This window comes from Bombus pyrosoma, linkage group LG12, assembly GCF_014825855.1.
Source record: "Bombus pyrosoma isolate SC7728 linkage group LG12, ASM1482585v1, whole genome shotgun sequence".
Classification (NCBI taxonomy): domain Eukaryota; kingdom Metazoa; phylum Arthropoda; class Insecta; order Hymenoptera; family Apidae; genus Bombus; species Bombus pyrosoma.
The window spans coordinates 3,751,280-3,768,085 of record NC_057781.1 but is presented as its reverse complement, the minus strand read 5'-3'; the positions used below and the strand labels follow the sequence as shown (position 1 = coordinate 3,768,085).

The following is a 16,806-nucleotide window of genomic DNA, read 5'->3' as shown; positions in this document are numbered from 1 at the left end:
TACAAAAGTTTGCTTGAACGCTATATAATATTTTACCAATGGGTCGCGAGGGTATCGTGCCAACTGGTGGGCACGGGAAGACTGAGAGAAGAAATTTCCGTGTAAGGTCTCGAGGCTGGCTGGGGCACGCAGGCGCGTCCGTCGCCACGTGGTCGAATGCTGATCCGCGCTAGTCGAGGTGTTAACCTTTTTCGAAAATCGACGGGATCAGCCGGCGGCTGCGGCGGTGGCGGCGGCTGATGTGGCGGTTGCGATGGCGGTGGCGGTGGCGGTGGCGGCCACGGCCTAGCCCGCCGCGGGGAGGGTGTGCACACGCTTGGCAAAACAAGTAGTTAGTTACGTGAGCGCTGGCAGGCCGCCAAACGAGCCTCGAACTTTGAAATTGCGTTCGAGGCTTTCTTTCGCCGCGGCGATTATATGCGCGTCGGAGATAGGACAATGAACGACAGAGCAAGAGAGAAAAAAAGCGAAGGGAGAAGGAAGAGGAAGAAAGAGGAGGGACGCTTACATCCGAGATTTCTATGCTGCAAATCGTCCAACCTAACCTCTTACTAGGTTGCCCGTGTATGGCACCAGGGGTGTCCTACCCTAAAGTTCGCCCTTGTTTTCTCTCTCTATCTATCTTCTTTTCTGTAATTCACGCGGCTATCGCCGGTGTATCTCCTTTCTGGCGCGGCCAATTAGTTTGCCGCCGCTATCGCGCCTGCTGGCGAACAGATAGCATCGGCTAAAATGTAATTGGCTCCTTATCGAGCGTAGCGAGCTTACGATTTCTGGACTGGCCAGCAGTCCGGATCCTTTTCGCCACACACGTAGCGCACGAACCGATTCGATCGTTCCTCCGTGGTTGTCGGCGTTTTTTCGGGGCGTCGCTCAACCATTTACAGCGAAGCCTCGTGCTCCAGCGAAATCGCCAGAAAATTCGCGCGGGGCCTCTGTTTGTCAGCGGGGTCTTGAAATTGCTTCTATCTGGCGCGCCATTAATCTCTGGAAAGTAACACGGAAAGCAAAGGAGAGAGAATACGCGATGACCAAGGAGTTAAACTGCAGAAAGAATCGTTGCTTTATCGAGATTCGGGGCTGGTTAATGCGCCCCGACCTTTATTTTTCGCCATCCTCCGCGTCGTTTGTATTCTCGTTTCAACGATCGCGCGACCCGCAGAATAGCACCGGCCTGGCATCTATGCCGAATATAGGACGAACGAGGTATTTTCGAGGTAAGGAAAGACGAAAGAAGGTTCGGTGTAGGAAATCAGCTGAATCGAATGGAAGAAAAATTGACTTTTGCTTTGTAACACCGATTGTAACCGTCTTGTTGCTACGTTCTAAAATCATCGTTTGTAGGATACGTTACGGAGGATTATTCGCTATATAGTGTGCTACTCGTTATAGTAAGCGGAACGAAGATGCGTGAAAAAGTACATCTTCGTTTCGGAGCTACGGTACATTCTCTTTATTTGAAATCAACTTTGATAGACAATTTAAATAAAGATAAAGAATTTAAGGCGAAGATCGATTTCCACTGCTACTCGAATATTACATCGACCAGAAAATGTATTTTGAAAAAAAAAATTGTTTCGTTATTACAGATGTAGGTAATATCGTAGTTAGCTTGGTAATAACTATATCTGAAAATGATTCGGTGCAACTAGTCGAGAAAGAGGATTTTAAACGAGTTGCCATTATCGCGACGTAGGTACTATCGATAACATAATTTACTCTGGCGTAAATGCAAGACGGTTATAAAGTATTTCCACGCTTATAATATCATCGTGGATGTTATTTCGGGTTTGCCAACTGCGAGTTGCGTTGTTTCGTGCCACAGTTCGTGCACAAATTTAGGGCAATTCGACTGTCGTAAATAGAGAATTATTGAAGCTATTTGCGATAATGAAATCGAACTTTAACTATTACGTTAATCCATATAACGCAATGATTTAATAAATAAAGTTATCAAATGATTTAAGAGACTACGTGACTGCAGTTGGACGCCTGTAGAGTTTAAAAACTGAATAAAAAGTGAATAGAATTTATCGACCCAGCGTGATTCGTTCTCAAAATTTCCAATTAAATGTTATTATACCGACATTCCTTCGTACTGTTGCTAATAAATTCAATTAACCGTGTCTGTATATGACAATCATTGTTCCAAAAAGTATAACAGGTTCTCTCGTTATTATTCAAAAACGGGTTGAACGGTCCGATCGGGAGAACAGGATTCAGGCAGGAACCGGGCCGCGAAAAAACAACTTTAGGATCTGTTTCCGTCCGTTCAAACCAGAACGATCGTGAACGTGCAAAAACTCGGATCTGCCGACTCATTGTTCCCCGTAGCGTGTTCGTTAATTGGAAAGTTTGACACCTGAATGAGATCGTAAAAATGTACCGTGCGGAATTGGGGAGGTCGGGGGAAAAGGCGCGAAAATAGTCGTCAGGCAGGCAGGTAGGCAGGAGAGAGCATCGTAAAATAATAAATTTGGGTCCTTGACCACCCTGGAACCCATAACCAGCCCCCTACAACCTGTCAAACGGTCGACCCAAATACTTTGGGCGCATGAATAGTTTCAGGTACCTGCTGCACCCCAAAAAACGAGGGCTATTGTCCTTCAACATCTTTCGTTTCTCTTTCGTTAGAGAAATATCCATAGTACTTCGTGTTTAGTTACAGCTGAGATTTTAGGTTTTGCGCGTTCTTTTCATCTTTATGGAATAATCGTCAAAATTATCTCGGAGAAACTACTCGTACGTTTATAAGAATATTTGAATATTTAATATGTAACGTTATTAATAATTTTGTATTTAATGGTCTGATGTCTAAAATTCTCGCATAGATATAAGTTTCGACGTGACGATGTTCGAAATACAATTTTGTAATATCTTCTGTATTTAAAAGACTGTCAAAAAACATATAAAAATGTCTACTAGGTTGCGCGTTAATAATTTATTACGTATGGACGTAGTAAAATTTTGAGAATTTGTAATTTAGTAGCGAAACGAATTGTCATGGAATGGAGTGGCTGTTTGCTACAACGGCAAGTAGCTTTTTAATTTTAGTCGCGCAACGATTCGATTTCGTAGCGCATCTGCCGCGTGGTGGGACGAGTTCGCGTCAAATGAAATTCAACAAAGGATCCAATTAAGTTCAATTAGAAACGTATCGCGCGACGTAGAACAGCTGTCACGCAAGATAAGCTGCAGCCTCGCGCCGCGTCAGATTAGGCTCGATTATCACCGCGATTCGATAATGTGTGAAAAGCTTGGTACATTTAAATGTCGCGTTTAAAACGACACAAAAGAAAGATACAATAAAACAATATCTGTGTATCTGGTACGTAACATAGAAACGCTATAACCGTCCAGTTCCACTGACTCTCGCAAAGACTTCGAATTATCATCCATACAACGGCGATGGCGACGATGATCGTGAAATATCAATTTTCCAGACTGGATTTACAACGACCGATTTTTACAATGTTTAGCTCCGCGGGCCAGACATACTTTTTTCTCAATAGCGTCTCAGCTGTCACGTTTCACCTACTTCGACTTATTATCCCGCATACAGTGCTGTCGCAGTATCTTTTCCTTCCTTCGTGCTCCTCTCTCCGAGACTGGACGCAGGCTAGAGCAGACGTCTTGTCGTACGAAAGTGGCAGTTTGCAATTAAACGACGATGTTATCGTAAAGGACCTGTAGGTCGGTTGAGTGTACATGGCAGCGAATTAAAATGTAAATACTTGATTAAAGTTAATCCCGGCCAGGTGAATAAACCTGCTGTGGCGGGAGACAGAGGAACAGGGGGCGAAGGAGAGAAAGATAGAAAGGTGGAGTGGTGGAGGAGCAGAGAGGGACGCGAGGGTTACGGAGGTTGGAAGGGAAAGGATGGGAGCCAGAAGAGTAGCGGCGAAGAGGGAGAGAAAGGGGGTGAAAAGCGCGAGAGAGCCGTCGGTCCTAAGGGGTGGTTTTTATTGCCGGTTTTTATTAGCTGAGTAGGTGTACTCCATTCTGCCTTCTACCCCTTTCCATGCCACCCCTCTCTTCTGCTCTCCTCCTATCCGTGTCTATAACCCGTGCCCCCCTCTACCCTCGTGTCCTCTTCGCGTGGAAACGGGCTGCGTGCTTTGGGGGTGCTAGGGGCGAGGGGCGAAGGGTTGATTAAAACTAACGTTGCGCCAAGAATTACCCCGTGAGATTGAAAATTAAATTAATATACAAAACCCCCTTCTGGCCAACCGGGGCTAATTAGTTATATGATAGTGATTAAAAGTTAAGTGTATGTCTTCGGGATGGGGGTTCGTTGCGACGTGAGTAGAAAAGCGACAGGAGTAATCGATTCGCGTTTGTAATATTGAAATTGGGTTCCGTTGAAATTGCACGGTGTTGGAAAGAGTTGAGAATCGTCTGGTTTATGTTCGTCGCAGGTCGTTCGGTAGCGCGATGTAATTCTTCGTATACGATAGTGAACTTGTTTTTATCGTTTCCAACCCCTCAACCGTTGTAATATATTCTCTACCTTCGAGATTACTATTTCTTTTTCCTTTTTCTTCTTTTTTATCCGAAGTTGTATTTCGTTAAGATTCAATTAATTACGCTGGCGAGATGCAAAACGAAACGAGTTTAGAGTTGAAGCGAGGCAACTCCACGCTTTGAGAGTTAAATCAGTGACTTGCAAGACAATCTTTTTTCTTCCGTACTCTTCCGAAGATTTTTTAAGTTTTATCTGTAAAGGCGGTTCCCTTTAAGAGAAGAAAGACGAGTGATGATCGCGACATCACGACAGTTTCTATTTAGAAATTTTATTCGACTTTATTCAGAGATTATTATTATTGAAAGATTTCAGGCAAATACACACGAAGCATTTGTGAAAATTAATTTTCCCCGCTTCTATTAGAAATCGCTGGTATTCTTTATAACGTAGGTACAATAGTTCAAGGCTCGCGATATTAAACGTCTAACAAGGCCACTGCAATGGAAACCGATCCAATCGAGAAACAGATCCGGCAATCGTGAAACACGGGCAAACAGTAACGAATCCGCTGCTCGATATACGTTATTGGAAGCGTCGTAATTAGGAAATAGCTGAAGTACCCGTAAATTTTCATTACAGGGACAAAGAGAGTGCGTGGGTTCGCGGTCGCAAAATGAATTCGCGAAACACGTGAAATACAACGTCGCTGGACGCTGAATAGTTTTCTCAAGGTATTTTCAATATATGTTTTGTTGACATTAAGCCAATTGAATGTTTCACGGAGGAATGAGTGATAAATGAAATTCCTTGGCGGATTTAATAATCGCTAATGAAAAATTTATTCAGTATAGACCGTCGAGCAGTGTAAGGGGGAATGGAACGATTTCTCTTAACGAAATTAATCCAGGTAGCAGAATAAATAGTTTCAACGTCGAAAAGGTCGATCCTCACGAGAGACAAGCCCGCTATGAAACACGTTTTATCGGCTTTTAGCGAACAAATTCTCTCATCTTAATTTGAAAAGTAAAGATTTTTCAATGAAAATTACGTATCACTGTCTTGTTTATGCGCCACTTTTATTCTTCCAGGATAAAGATAGAATTTATCAGGTATATCCTGATATAGCTGAAAAGTCGTAACGCGAAGGCGGAGAAATTCGGTCCTTAACGATCCAATTATCCGACGATATTTTTCCTTTCGGACCGTTCCGTGTCGGTCCCTCGAAACCCTCCCAATCCGTCTGTTCGTTCATTTCGATAATTAAAACGAAATTTCGCTCTCGGATACAGATTTAACGAATCGAACTTACGGCGGGCGCAAATGAATTGCTTCGTTTAGCGCGACTCACCGACCGTGACAGAAATATAATTTTCAATCTGTGCGCGCGTGTACGCGCTAAGTCGGACCAGGAGTGTGGATAGAGATCGATTCGCGAAGAATTTCGTTAGGAGAAAAAAAGAAAAGTAAGAGTAAAGCGAAGAGTAGGAGGAAAAAATAACGAAACCTTTTAATGGCGTTAAGTGCGATTCGAACAAATAATCGAGCCAGTATTTCGCATTCGGAGTTTCATTATTTTTAATGAATATCCATTATTTTTAATGAATCGTCGAGAAGAGACGTTTTGGAAAACGTCGACGCCGAGGAACGTTCGATAATGGACGATGTCGACGTTCCTCCTATTTGTATAGACTGTTTTATCTAACAACGTTTATCTATTACCTCGCCACCGAATAAATCCTCCTTCGCGATGATAGTAATATCCGTCATATTTTAATTACTAGTCCGTTGATCACGATAGTATTTATCTTAAGTTCAATATTGATAAGGAAATAAATGGTGAAAGTTGGTGGCTAATTCCGATTCACAGATAATCTCCAAAGTGGACGTTGTTATGTAAAGAGAAAATATCGATTTTTTATAAGAACATTTATTTCATTCTCAAGGCTACTCTATCCTAGCGTGTGATCCTCGAGTTTGTATATCTCAGTTTTATTCTTACTATCACTTAGCGAACGAAACGAGAGTGTTTTAACGTTCTACGAAGATATTTGACATGAAATTGAAACGAAAAATCATGCACACCAACATTTCATTTGTTCTCATACTTCGCAGCTCTAGAACTTGACATATTTTTCATATTATAATGACCAACAGAAGGCAGCCAACGAGTCAAGAAACGTCGTGTTCATAGTTTCTTGTGTAACTGCCATTTCTAATTTTAAGCTCGACAACTTAACCCTCTTGTTAGTCAACCAGGGTCGAACCTTGACTGATTAACTGCTCGATAATACCGAGGAGTAACCTCTGCAAACGACAAATCGTCGATCTTCGCGCAACTTTGAAATAACGATAAAACAGAAGGATGGTGGTTCCCTATCAAAAGCACAGAGAAGAAGAATATTGGTTTTTTCCCAGGGGGGAAGCTTAAACCCTTCCACGGAGTTCACGCACTCGGATGCTCGCATAGTTTCCTTTGGTCGGTTACGTAATACAGCTAGAGCCTGGACGATTGAAAATCTCGCTTTGAAATAAGATATCCGGAGCCTGTGTGTCTATGCTGGGGGGTAGGTGGTGCAGTTACTCGAACGCGTTTTCAATCTCATAAAGGCGTCCCGCCGTCGATTATTCCCGTTCGATACTTGGCAGAAATTTTTAAGTATATTAGGAATACACTGGCGGCCGAGCTGAATTATTCGAATGCTTTCAAGAAATTGCAGGATGCATTAGCTTACATTACGCCGCTTCCATTACATTATGAATATTACTCTGCCGTATATTGATGAGGAGAGTGGATCCGGCGGGCGGCGGAGAGCGGCCGCGCGCGCCCGACGCGACGGGGGCTTTTATTATTTCTTGCGTTTCAGACGCGCCATTTACGAATTACCACGTTAATAGGGGCGCGACGCGAGATTTATCGGATTGGTCGGAGCGCGGCTGGGTTCGCGAGACGACGCGTGTCGCGTCGTTTCCAATTAGCTTGAAAGAACGGAGGGAAGAAAAGGAGCGCGAACGAAGGTGATGGAAGAAGGAATACTCGATGGGTAATACGACCATAAAAGTGTCACGATCGGGAAATTATTTTCGAAGCTTTCCAATTCAGCCTGACAGATAATAATTGATCGAAGCCTGACGCGGGGAAAAAAAAAGAAAAAGGAGCCGAGCATTAGCGATCTTGGGGCAACTCTTCTGGCTGCTCTGCTCGCTTGTATAATGCCGAGAAGAATATTTCAAGTGCGGAGAGAAAACCTGTCCCGATTTAGGAGGCAATTTTAAAGAAGCGTATATCGGTTCTGTGAAGTCTATGTTCGCGTTACTTTCACACTCGTTCGAACGCACCAACAACTACCATCTCGCGTTGTTTCTCTATCTGACACGAGCCACTGGTGCACTCTCCTCCCTTTTCTCCGGGACGCCTTGGAGCATTAGCTCGAATACATCCATGAATATTATCCCGTACTTTGGCGAGGAGCTGAGAAGGGTGTCTGGAGAAGTGGAGAAGGGGAAGGGAGGAGGCTGGTGAGGGGTCGGATGGTATATAAGGTATAAGGTAGTCCATTAGCGTTAATATTATAAACGTTAGCTGCCCTCTGGCCATCCCCGTAACATACTCACGTGCGCCTGCGCTTTCTCTCTGTCTATTATGCATCTTCCTTTCTCTCTCTTTCGCACACCACCACCCTCTACGTTCTCTTCCTTTCTCCTCTCCATTTCAACGACCGTCCCCTCATACTTTCCATCTCTCTCTTGCTTCTTCTCTTTCCTTCTTTCTCTTTCTCATTTATTTTCTCGGTTGTTTCCTACCTTTCTCTCCTTCCTTTCCAATCCCTCTCTCGTCCCTGTTCTCTATCCGACCATGGACCTCGTCGAGTCTCTCTCGTCTTTACGTTCATCGTCGTACAAACAACACACGCTAATATACCTCTTGACTACACACGAAGAAAGAGAGAGCGCCGTATACACTGTGCTTCGTACACGGCGAACCTCTTACTTAGGTGTTCTGTTACCATACTTTATCCCGGAGCCACGGTCTACAGGGTGACCGGATTGAGATTCAACACCGGCCACCTATACGACAGGTGGCCTGTGCATCAGAATGAGTCGGTCTGCTACTCGATTAGGCTCGTCGCTGGATAATGCGCGGTGTATTTTCTATCTCGTCGATCGACTTCTCCAGCTGGCTAGCTAAACAAGCTAACGCGCAACGTTGACACAACTTCTCCGTCTTTTTCTCCGATTGTAACGAAGACTTCCAGGAACTCTGACAAAGTGACTTCTTCAAATCGACGCGTTACAGGAAAGTGTTTATTTTGTCGCAATATCCGATGAACAAAAGTATGGTTACCGGTCGACGATACTTATACAATTACAATCTCTCTAAATACTAGTAAATCTACGTACTGGTATAAATATTTATTCTTCTCTTCTGCAAGATTGTACAGACAAGTTACCAACAAAGTTCATTGAGATAAGTTTACTGTTAGGTTAATCTGTCTTGTGAATTACCAGATTTGCTTACGGACAATTTTTAAGCATCCTTAATGATCTACGTTTGTGAACAGTCTATTTAATTCGTTATCAATGGCCTGATAAACGGTGAAACGTATCGTGCACATCGACAGCTTTACGAGGATTTTAATCATCAAAAGGATTCAACTCATCGAAAGGACAGTTTGTACAACTTCTACTCTCATTGTATACCTTGTGTAGCTTTTTCTTTCTGGAAATTATTTTGTCGTTTGTTTTATTAGTTCTTCCTTGCCGGCTCGAATATACAATAATTCTGCTCTATCTAGCATATACTTGACCTAAAATACGCAAAAGTTCTCTCATTCCTTCTGAGGTGGATAGGTCGTGATAGGAGCTGAAGAAACACTCGAGTATAATTAACGGTATATTTATTAACAATTCTCGCTGTGTACACTTTACGTAGATTACACTTAGCGGTTCGCACTTCGGGTTACAACTCGACTTCTAGACGGTGTGTTACGATAGCGATTGAGCAGAGTGCGCGGTATAAGTTAGGAAGATGATTGCTCAAGATACGTCGAGGAACTCTAGTCAACAACGGTCAACTGCCTTTCTGTTACGACGATGCTGCAGAGGAAAACTATGATGGGGTATGTCTAAGGATACAAGATCATGGGATTCGTCAAGGAAAGCCTTCTTTAGGAAAGTGAGGAAAACGGACGTCGTTACTTTCTTTTTTTATTTGCTGGTAGTTTACAATCAATTCTCATTGAGAATTATAAGTAAATTATTCGTAATATATAACGTGAACAATAAATGATTATCGTATGTTCGATTCTAGCTAAATCTAATGTTTAAATCTAGAGGGTAATGTCTTTTTAGCCTGCGGATCTGATCCGTCGTGTCACGTAATTGAGTGGGTTTTGGTGGTTGTTAATTCTTATGTTATATCTATTACTGAATTTGGATATTTCTTCTTTAACTGTAGTTATCTACTTACTCGCTGTTCCCCATAGTTGGATCCCATAGGTCCAAACAGGTTTTAATATGGCAAACGTCGTTGTTAATTGGTTAGTCTCTAGGTTGGTGGTTGGGGAAATATGCTAACCGCTCCTCGCCCACATTTCCCGTATTTTTCCGTAGTGGATAATAAATTTAGGGAATAATAAGACAAAAACTATGTGTTCCTTTGAAGGACCTTGAAGGGATCTTGTTCCTTAGAAGGGTCCTTAGGCTAGTTGAAAGTATGCTATGAAAATGTTTCGCCATCTGGCAATCATCTTGTCCGAAGGATAGGGTCTTTGTGTAGCAAGCCACGGGACAGAAACCGTTGGAAGGTTTGCTGTCGAGTACCGCTACACTTCGTTAATATAGCAAAGACTAACGATGTCTAATAATTTACAATAAGTTTGATTATTCTGTGCGAAGTTCAAGATTGAATTTTAACATGTCGAAGCGTAGGTAACTGAAATACCTTACTACGTCACAGAATCTTAAGATTCGCAACGTTAAGAGAGTACCATAGTGGTTCCATAGTACGATTTCTACTGAAGATCAAGCTCGTACTGGTCCCATTATAAAGAACACATTCAACGATCGTCAGCTCGCGACAAGAATGCAAAAGAGCTTTCAGGTTCTTGGACGATGAGGATATCTGGTTTAGGCAAAAGAAAGAAGGCTAATAAGAACGTGTTGGCTTTTAGACATTCCCCCGGGGTTAAGAGAATGGCGCCAAAGGTCGGGCAGAAGTCGGTCCGGCATATGTCCAGTGGCTAAGAGGAGACGGTAATTTCCCGTGTAACTGTACCACGATTATTGTTTATTATGTATACTAATGGAGCACTAAGGGACCGGGCAGCACTCGGGCCACTCTGATTCGAGAGGATTTCGCTAATTCCCCGGCCGCGGTCTTTGCTTTCTAACGATGGATCATAGCGTAAAATGGGAATGCGGAGTTTACTTGGCAGAGATGCTTTTCGAGCGTAAGCAGAGATTATCCACGGATGCAACACGCAACGTTGATGCGCCCTGCCCACCCTTCTTCTCACCCTCTTTAACGCGTACATAGCGTTTCAACCCGTAGCTATAGCATAAGCATGTGTCTCCCTACTTATTCGAAAATCGACCAGCAGGAGCTAGCTGGTTATTTTTCGACGAATCGCGAACCATTTCGGATAGGTAGGCTAAACCAGTCGACGAAAGTTGGTCGGATCGAAGGACGTCGAAAAGTTAATTTGCTCAACTTTTCTCATGAAATTTCCGAAGTTCCGTTTCATTTACATCCGCACGTTGCTAGCCTCGGTTACATCGATTCGTTCTCATCGACGAATCTACCATTCTCTCTCTTTCTCTCTCTCTCTCTCTTTTCATTCTTTTGTAGGACGATGATACTGGGCACCAGTTAATGTACGAGCGAATGTTACGAACGGTTTCATTGTATAGGAACAATGAGATAAATTTTTATAGAAGAGAGAAAGAGCGTTCGACTTAATCGACTTGCGTTTTGTGTTCCGATATATTTTTTTGATAAATTGCAGTGATATATATTTCTGTATAATGTTGTAGATCTTGTTAGCTATTTTACAAATGTAATTCGACAGCGAGAGGTAAAGATGTAATACATAGATCAATGATGTAGGAGCTGCTAGCCAAATTTTAGATGGTCGTTTCGTACATTCAAACACACGTATATACAACTACTATTGGCTAAAAACGTGAGTTTATGAGCCTGGAAAGAAGCTATCCTAAAGTTTCTCTATCTTGTGATACTTTTCAATAAAGAAAATTTATTGGCCAGAGGGAAATTATTATCATCGACGTCTGTAAAATGAATTTCGGATTAATAGCAAAGTTAGTAGAAAATTCTACAATTCTTTCAAAAATCGAAGATCGTGTAATTCTTTACAACCCTTCTATCTTAAAATTTTCCTTAACTCTATCAAAAATCTATCGTTAACTTTAAATTAATAGGAAAAGCAATAAAAAATCAATAGCAACTTCAACTCGAATGCAACTAGAGAAATGGTTCTAAATCTTTGCTCAGCTATATATATCTGTCGTTCGTGAAAATATATAGAAATTACTCTCTCCAAAATTACGCAAAACATGGTCGATGCTATCGATAAATAATCTCGTTTCAATGTCCTTAAATTACGAATCAATTCCCAAAGTGGTTTTCGCACTAACTTGCAGTCCATACATATAAATGGTATACGAGATTGACGTGGCCACGTTAATGCGAAGAATTGTCGAAGGGTGTGCATCAGGGAGAGAGAATCCAACCTCGTTTCTTATCAGATACGATACGCTTGAACCACGGAGGTGGTCTTAAGATCGCGCTATCGAAGCCACTCTTGATCTCCCATTTCGTAACAGATGCCAGAGAGGCGCTCGCGCGTTATCAGGAAAAGCGAGAAAGTGGATTGAAACGCGAAGAACAAGACTGATTGCGCGACGTCGCTCCGAGCAATAACGTTAATTGCTGTAATTTCGATTGCCACGGATTAGTTGGCCACTCCGGCCATTGCATTGTAGAGATTTCACGGGAATTGAAATACCAAAGGATGATGACTGCCAGATGAATATTTTGCTTCTTTTCCTGTTTTCATTTCCAGCAAGTGTAGTAAAAAAAAAAAAAAAAAAAAAAAAATTAGGTGTGATAGATGTTTAAGGTGATACAGCTAATGTATGCATAATGCATAATCTGTTTTTTATATCGCTTGTGACTTTGACTTCAGATTGCAGATTTTTATGCAAATCTTTGTAAATACGAATAGAAGAATAGAGCTCATAAGTAGAGGTTTGTTTTAACTTTGAAATATCGTTTTGTTTATTAATAACATTGTTCTAGATACGAGCAATTTGAAATTAGATTAGATACACTTCTCGATGTCATACTGATGATGTGTATAAATTATGCATAAGTTTTCTTTATACTTCTTGGATCGAAGTACGGTAATAACTGGACTATGATCCTTCATGCAAATTGATATATTTATAAACGCAAATAGAAGAGTGGAATATAGAAGCGGAGGTTTATCTGAACCTCGAATTATTATAACTAGAGTATTCAGAAATGGTACTGTTTGTACATGTTTGGATTTTTGTTACGATTAAAAGTATACTTAGATCCAGATTTCTTAACAATTTTAAATACAAATGTTAGATTGTTGTAGACTAGAAAAAGTCTATTAAGATTGATTCTACTTTCAATGATTTACGAGTAGATACCGGTTTTCATAATAGTCAATGAATAAAATCAAAATTTCACTGTTGCGTCTTATATCCAATCTGTGAACGTCTCTCAAGTATTAAATGTACAGATGTCCTCAGTCTAATTAACGATTTAATTAATTAATATTAACGAATAATAAGAAATTTCGAAGCGACGTTAATTTTGAAGCGATCAAGGGAAAGATCTGTGAATAAGAGAATTTCATGACTGCAACTAACAATAACAAAGATAATAACAAGAATAGCAATGTTACAATGGTAACAAGAAACAACGTTGTTCCTAGTTCCATATTAATAGAAGAATTTTTAATGTCCCTGTCAGGGAATATCTCTCAGCGAGACAATATTTATCGTTGGTAAACAGCTTTCTTGATTTGATATTCATAACTCCTGCGAAACGACATTCAGAAATACAATTTCTGTCTATCTGTTTTTTCGAACACAGATATGTATTCAGACATTTCTACGTGCATACGCTTACAATTGTGTTTCCTCCTTCGCTGTATCTACTCGAACACCATTATGGGAATACATATGTTGCTATTAACAGAGATGTTAATATCTCCGCCAAATTACAGCTTTGATATGAACTTCATAATATCATAATTAGCCAAAATTTTCAAACATTTCACATGGAATGTGGAAAGCATTAAAAATTAAAACCAAAAACTCGTATTATTCCAAGATGAGAGCATTTACGGATCGATAAACCCGTAGCGACCTTGCAACCTTGTAGCAAGAAATTGCCTGAATACTATACATCATCCTCTCGAATCATGCTGCTTTGAGAAGCACTGATCGCCTCATTTTACCCCCGGTTGAAAAAAGGAAATGCTCGATCATCTTTCACGGAACATCTTACGAAAAGGAAGAAAGGGAAACTATGAAATCGCATCGTATTCGTAATTTATACCGATTCCAGCATCATTCTGCAGATGTCCAAGCGAACGTTTGTTTTATTTATCGTTTGATCGGCGAAACGGTTTTTGCCCTGTACACTGGTCGTTGTTCAGCTTCGATTTCCCACTGATGTCTGTGCGGACTCGGAGAACCCCTGGCCGCGCGTAGAATCCTAAGATCTCCTCTGACGTCTGCTTAATTAATTACCATCCGCGGTTTTAATTAGCTGGGGCTTCTACCTTCTCTCGTCCTCTCTCGTTCTCCACGCATTCCCTCGCCTCCTCGCCGTGGAAAACCATGTGGCAGCCAGTTCGTTGCTTCGTCCTCTCTCTCTCTCTCCCTCTCTCTATCTCTATCTTTGTGTCTGCGTCAGTATTTCAGTGCATTTGTACGTACGTGGCTGTATTGCAATGTGTTTGTACGTGTGTTTCTATCTCAGTATGTTTGCACGTATATGTCCGTATCTCAGTGCGTTTGCACGTGTATGTATGTATGTGGTTGCAGCACTCAGAGTCGTTACGAACCAACCGTGACATGTCCACACCTTCCACGCGAGCACCAGGTGCTACGCACTCTGTCCTTCGCGTACGTATACGCGTAACCTAGAATGCGTTGCGGTGTCCGAAGGGTGATAAAGAGGATGATAAGGGCTCGTAAATGGAGAGACGAAGGATCGACGACGGATTCGGTGACGTTTGATTCTCAACCATCGTTATTCCGGGGTACGACGTAGTTCGATAGTGGCGAGGATGTCCAGCTGCAGGGAACGCCGAACGAAGATTACCGATGTTTCTCGTTTTACGAGCACGGCGAATCGAGGATATTGAGTGAAATGTAGTAACATCCGATGGTTGAGGATATTGTGAAGACAGTTGACGGTCAAGTGGCGGATGAAAGTATTTGAGCACCGTGTATTTCATGTATAATATTTCCATGTATGTAATCAGACACGATTGTCATGATCGTATTGGTATTCAAGAGCAATCTGAAAATGCATACGAAAGTTAGAAGAAATGCTAATGAAATTTCAAAATGTTTCATATATAATACGCATGATATATTCAGAAAGTATTTCTACAGCTGTTCAAATACATTCGTAACGTATATGTTCTTTTACAATAGAAAAATTGATTTTATACATATACGCAGGATTGGAAACGTAGAATCAGAGGACAGATATATGTTTGTAACTTTCGAAGGGAATTAAATAAATTAGCGTGAACTCCGTGTAAATGTTATGACAGAAATTTCCTGCGAACAATTTAATTGCGCCCGAATATGAATATTTTGCACGATGAAATGTTGTCATTGTCGTACTGGAGAACGAAATTATATCCGCAGTTTCCCAGCGTCGAATAATAGTCCGTTTCGCTGAATGTTGTCGGCCGCTATTGAATCGAACGTGGAGCCGCCATGTCTTTTCTCTTCGAATTACCGATCGTCAATGAAGATTAAGATCATTCCGTATGAAATTTCCAATAGCTTTTATATCGAAGTACAAATCGATTCTCCCTGGTGAATTTCATATCCGCGATTCTCAATAATGAAGTACAACTTTTCGAATATAATTAAATACGCGAACATATACAAAATATCCAAAGAACTACTCGTTATTATGTTTGAAGAGTTAAACAATATTTTACGTATTCACAAAACCATAAATTTGCATCGAGATTGTCAACCGACCGATAGTAACAATCAGACTCTGAGCAAATCCTATTGCAAAATACTCGGGCATCAGCCTATCAAATCTTAACAGCCCACAACTTCAGGCTCGCGAAACCTTGAAAGATCACCTTTTCGAAAACAATCGACCCTCCATCACGCGAGTCGATCAAATCGAGCATAGTGGCGGTAGCGGCGAAAACGGCAACAGCTAAGCTCATTTACCGAAAAAGGTTTGCGAAAGATGCGAAAAGGGGGCCTGGGAGAGATCGGCTGCAGCTGAGGAAGGAGGCAAGAAACCTCGTGAAAGGAGACGGGAGTATAGGGTAGTCGAGGACCGTAGCGGTGAAAAGGGCAGCCACGCAACAATACAAAGACAATGTGTTTGTTGCCGATTAGCAGAAGGACGAGGTGAGGTTTTTACGAGAGTTCGAGGTACGGGTCTGTCGATGGCGAAGTGGGAGAAGAAGAAGGGGGCCAGAAGAGTGGCGGAAGGGCGAGACGAAGGGACGCAGTCGTTTACAGCCGAAGAGAATCGGGGCCCGTGGCTTAAATGACCCCTCTCTCTTGGGTCGCCACCCGCGGCTTCCCCACCTGTGGCAAGATTTACGGCAATTCGCTTTTTGCCTCCTTTAAGAGCTTTCGTATTATCTTACTGCCTCCGTTGCTGCTTCCTCCGCGGAGCAAATGTACTTCGGCTTCTCTCGCTCCTCGTTCGTTCATCAACCTTTCTTTCTTCCCTCGTTGTCTTCGATTCTCGATTTCTGTCTGTCTCGCGGCCGGTACGTTTTTCTCGTCTTCGTTCCCTCTTCGTTCGTTTCCCTTCGTTGTCTCCTCGTCAGCCATCCTCGTCTTCTCTTTCTCCTTTCGGCCCGTTGTGACTGGTACCACTCTCGTCCTCGATACAAACGAGTATATTTGCTCAGGTAAGAAACAGCGGATACAGGTGTAACGCAGACGCGAATACAACGGGACACCTGAGTCCGTAATTATTTCGGGACGGGGGCAGGCATCTTCTCTCTTCGTTGCTCCTACGGAATCGCTTTAATTACGCCAGATTTGATTAAATCGCGTGT

At 42.0% G+C, this 16,806-nt stretch overlaps 1 protein-coding gene across 5 annotated transcripts in view; it reads left to right on the top strand.

The window, feature by feature from the left end:
- LOC122573583 (LIM/homeobox protein Lhx9) overlaps positions 1 to 16,806 on the top strand; it is a 410,158-nt gene that overhangs the window by 240,165 nt on the left and 153,187 nt on the right. The window lies entirely within an intron of this gene.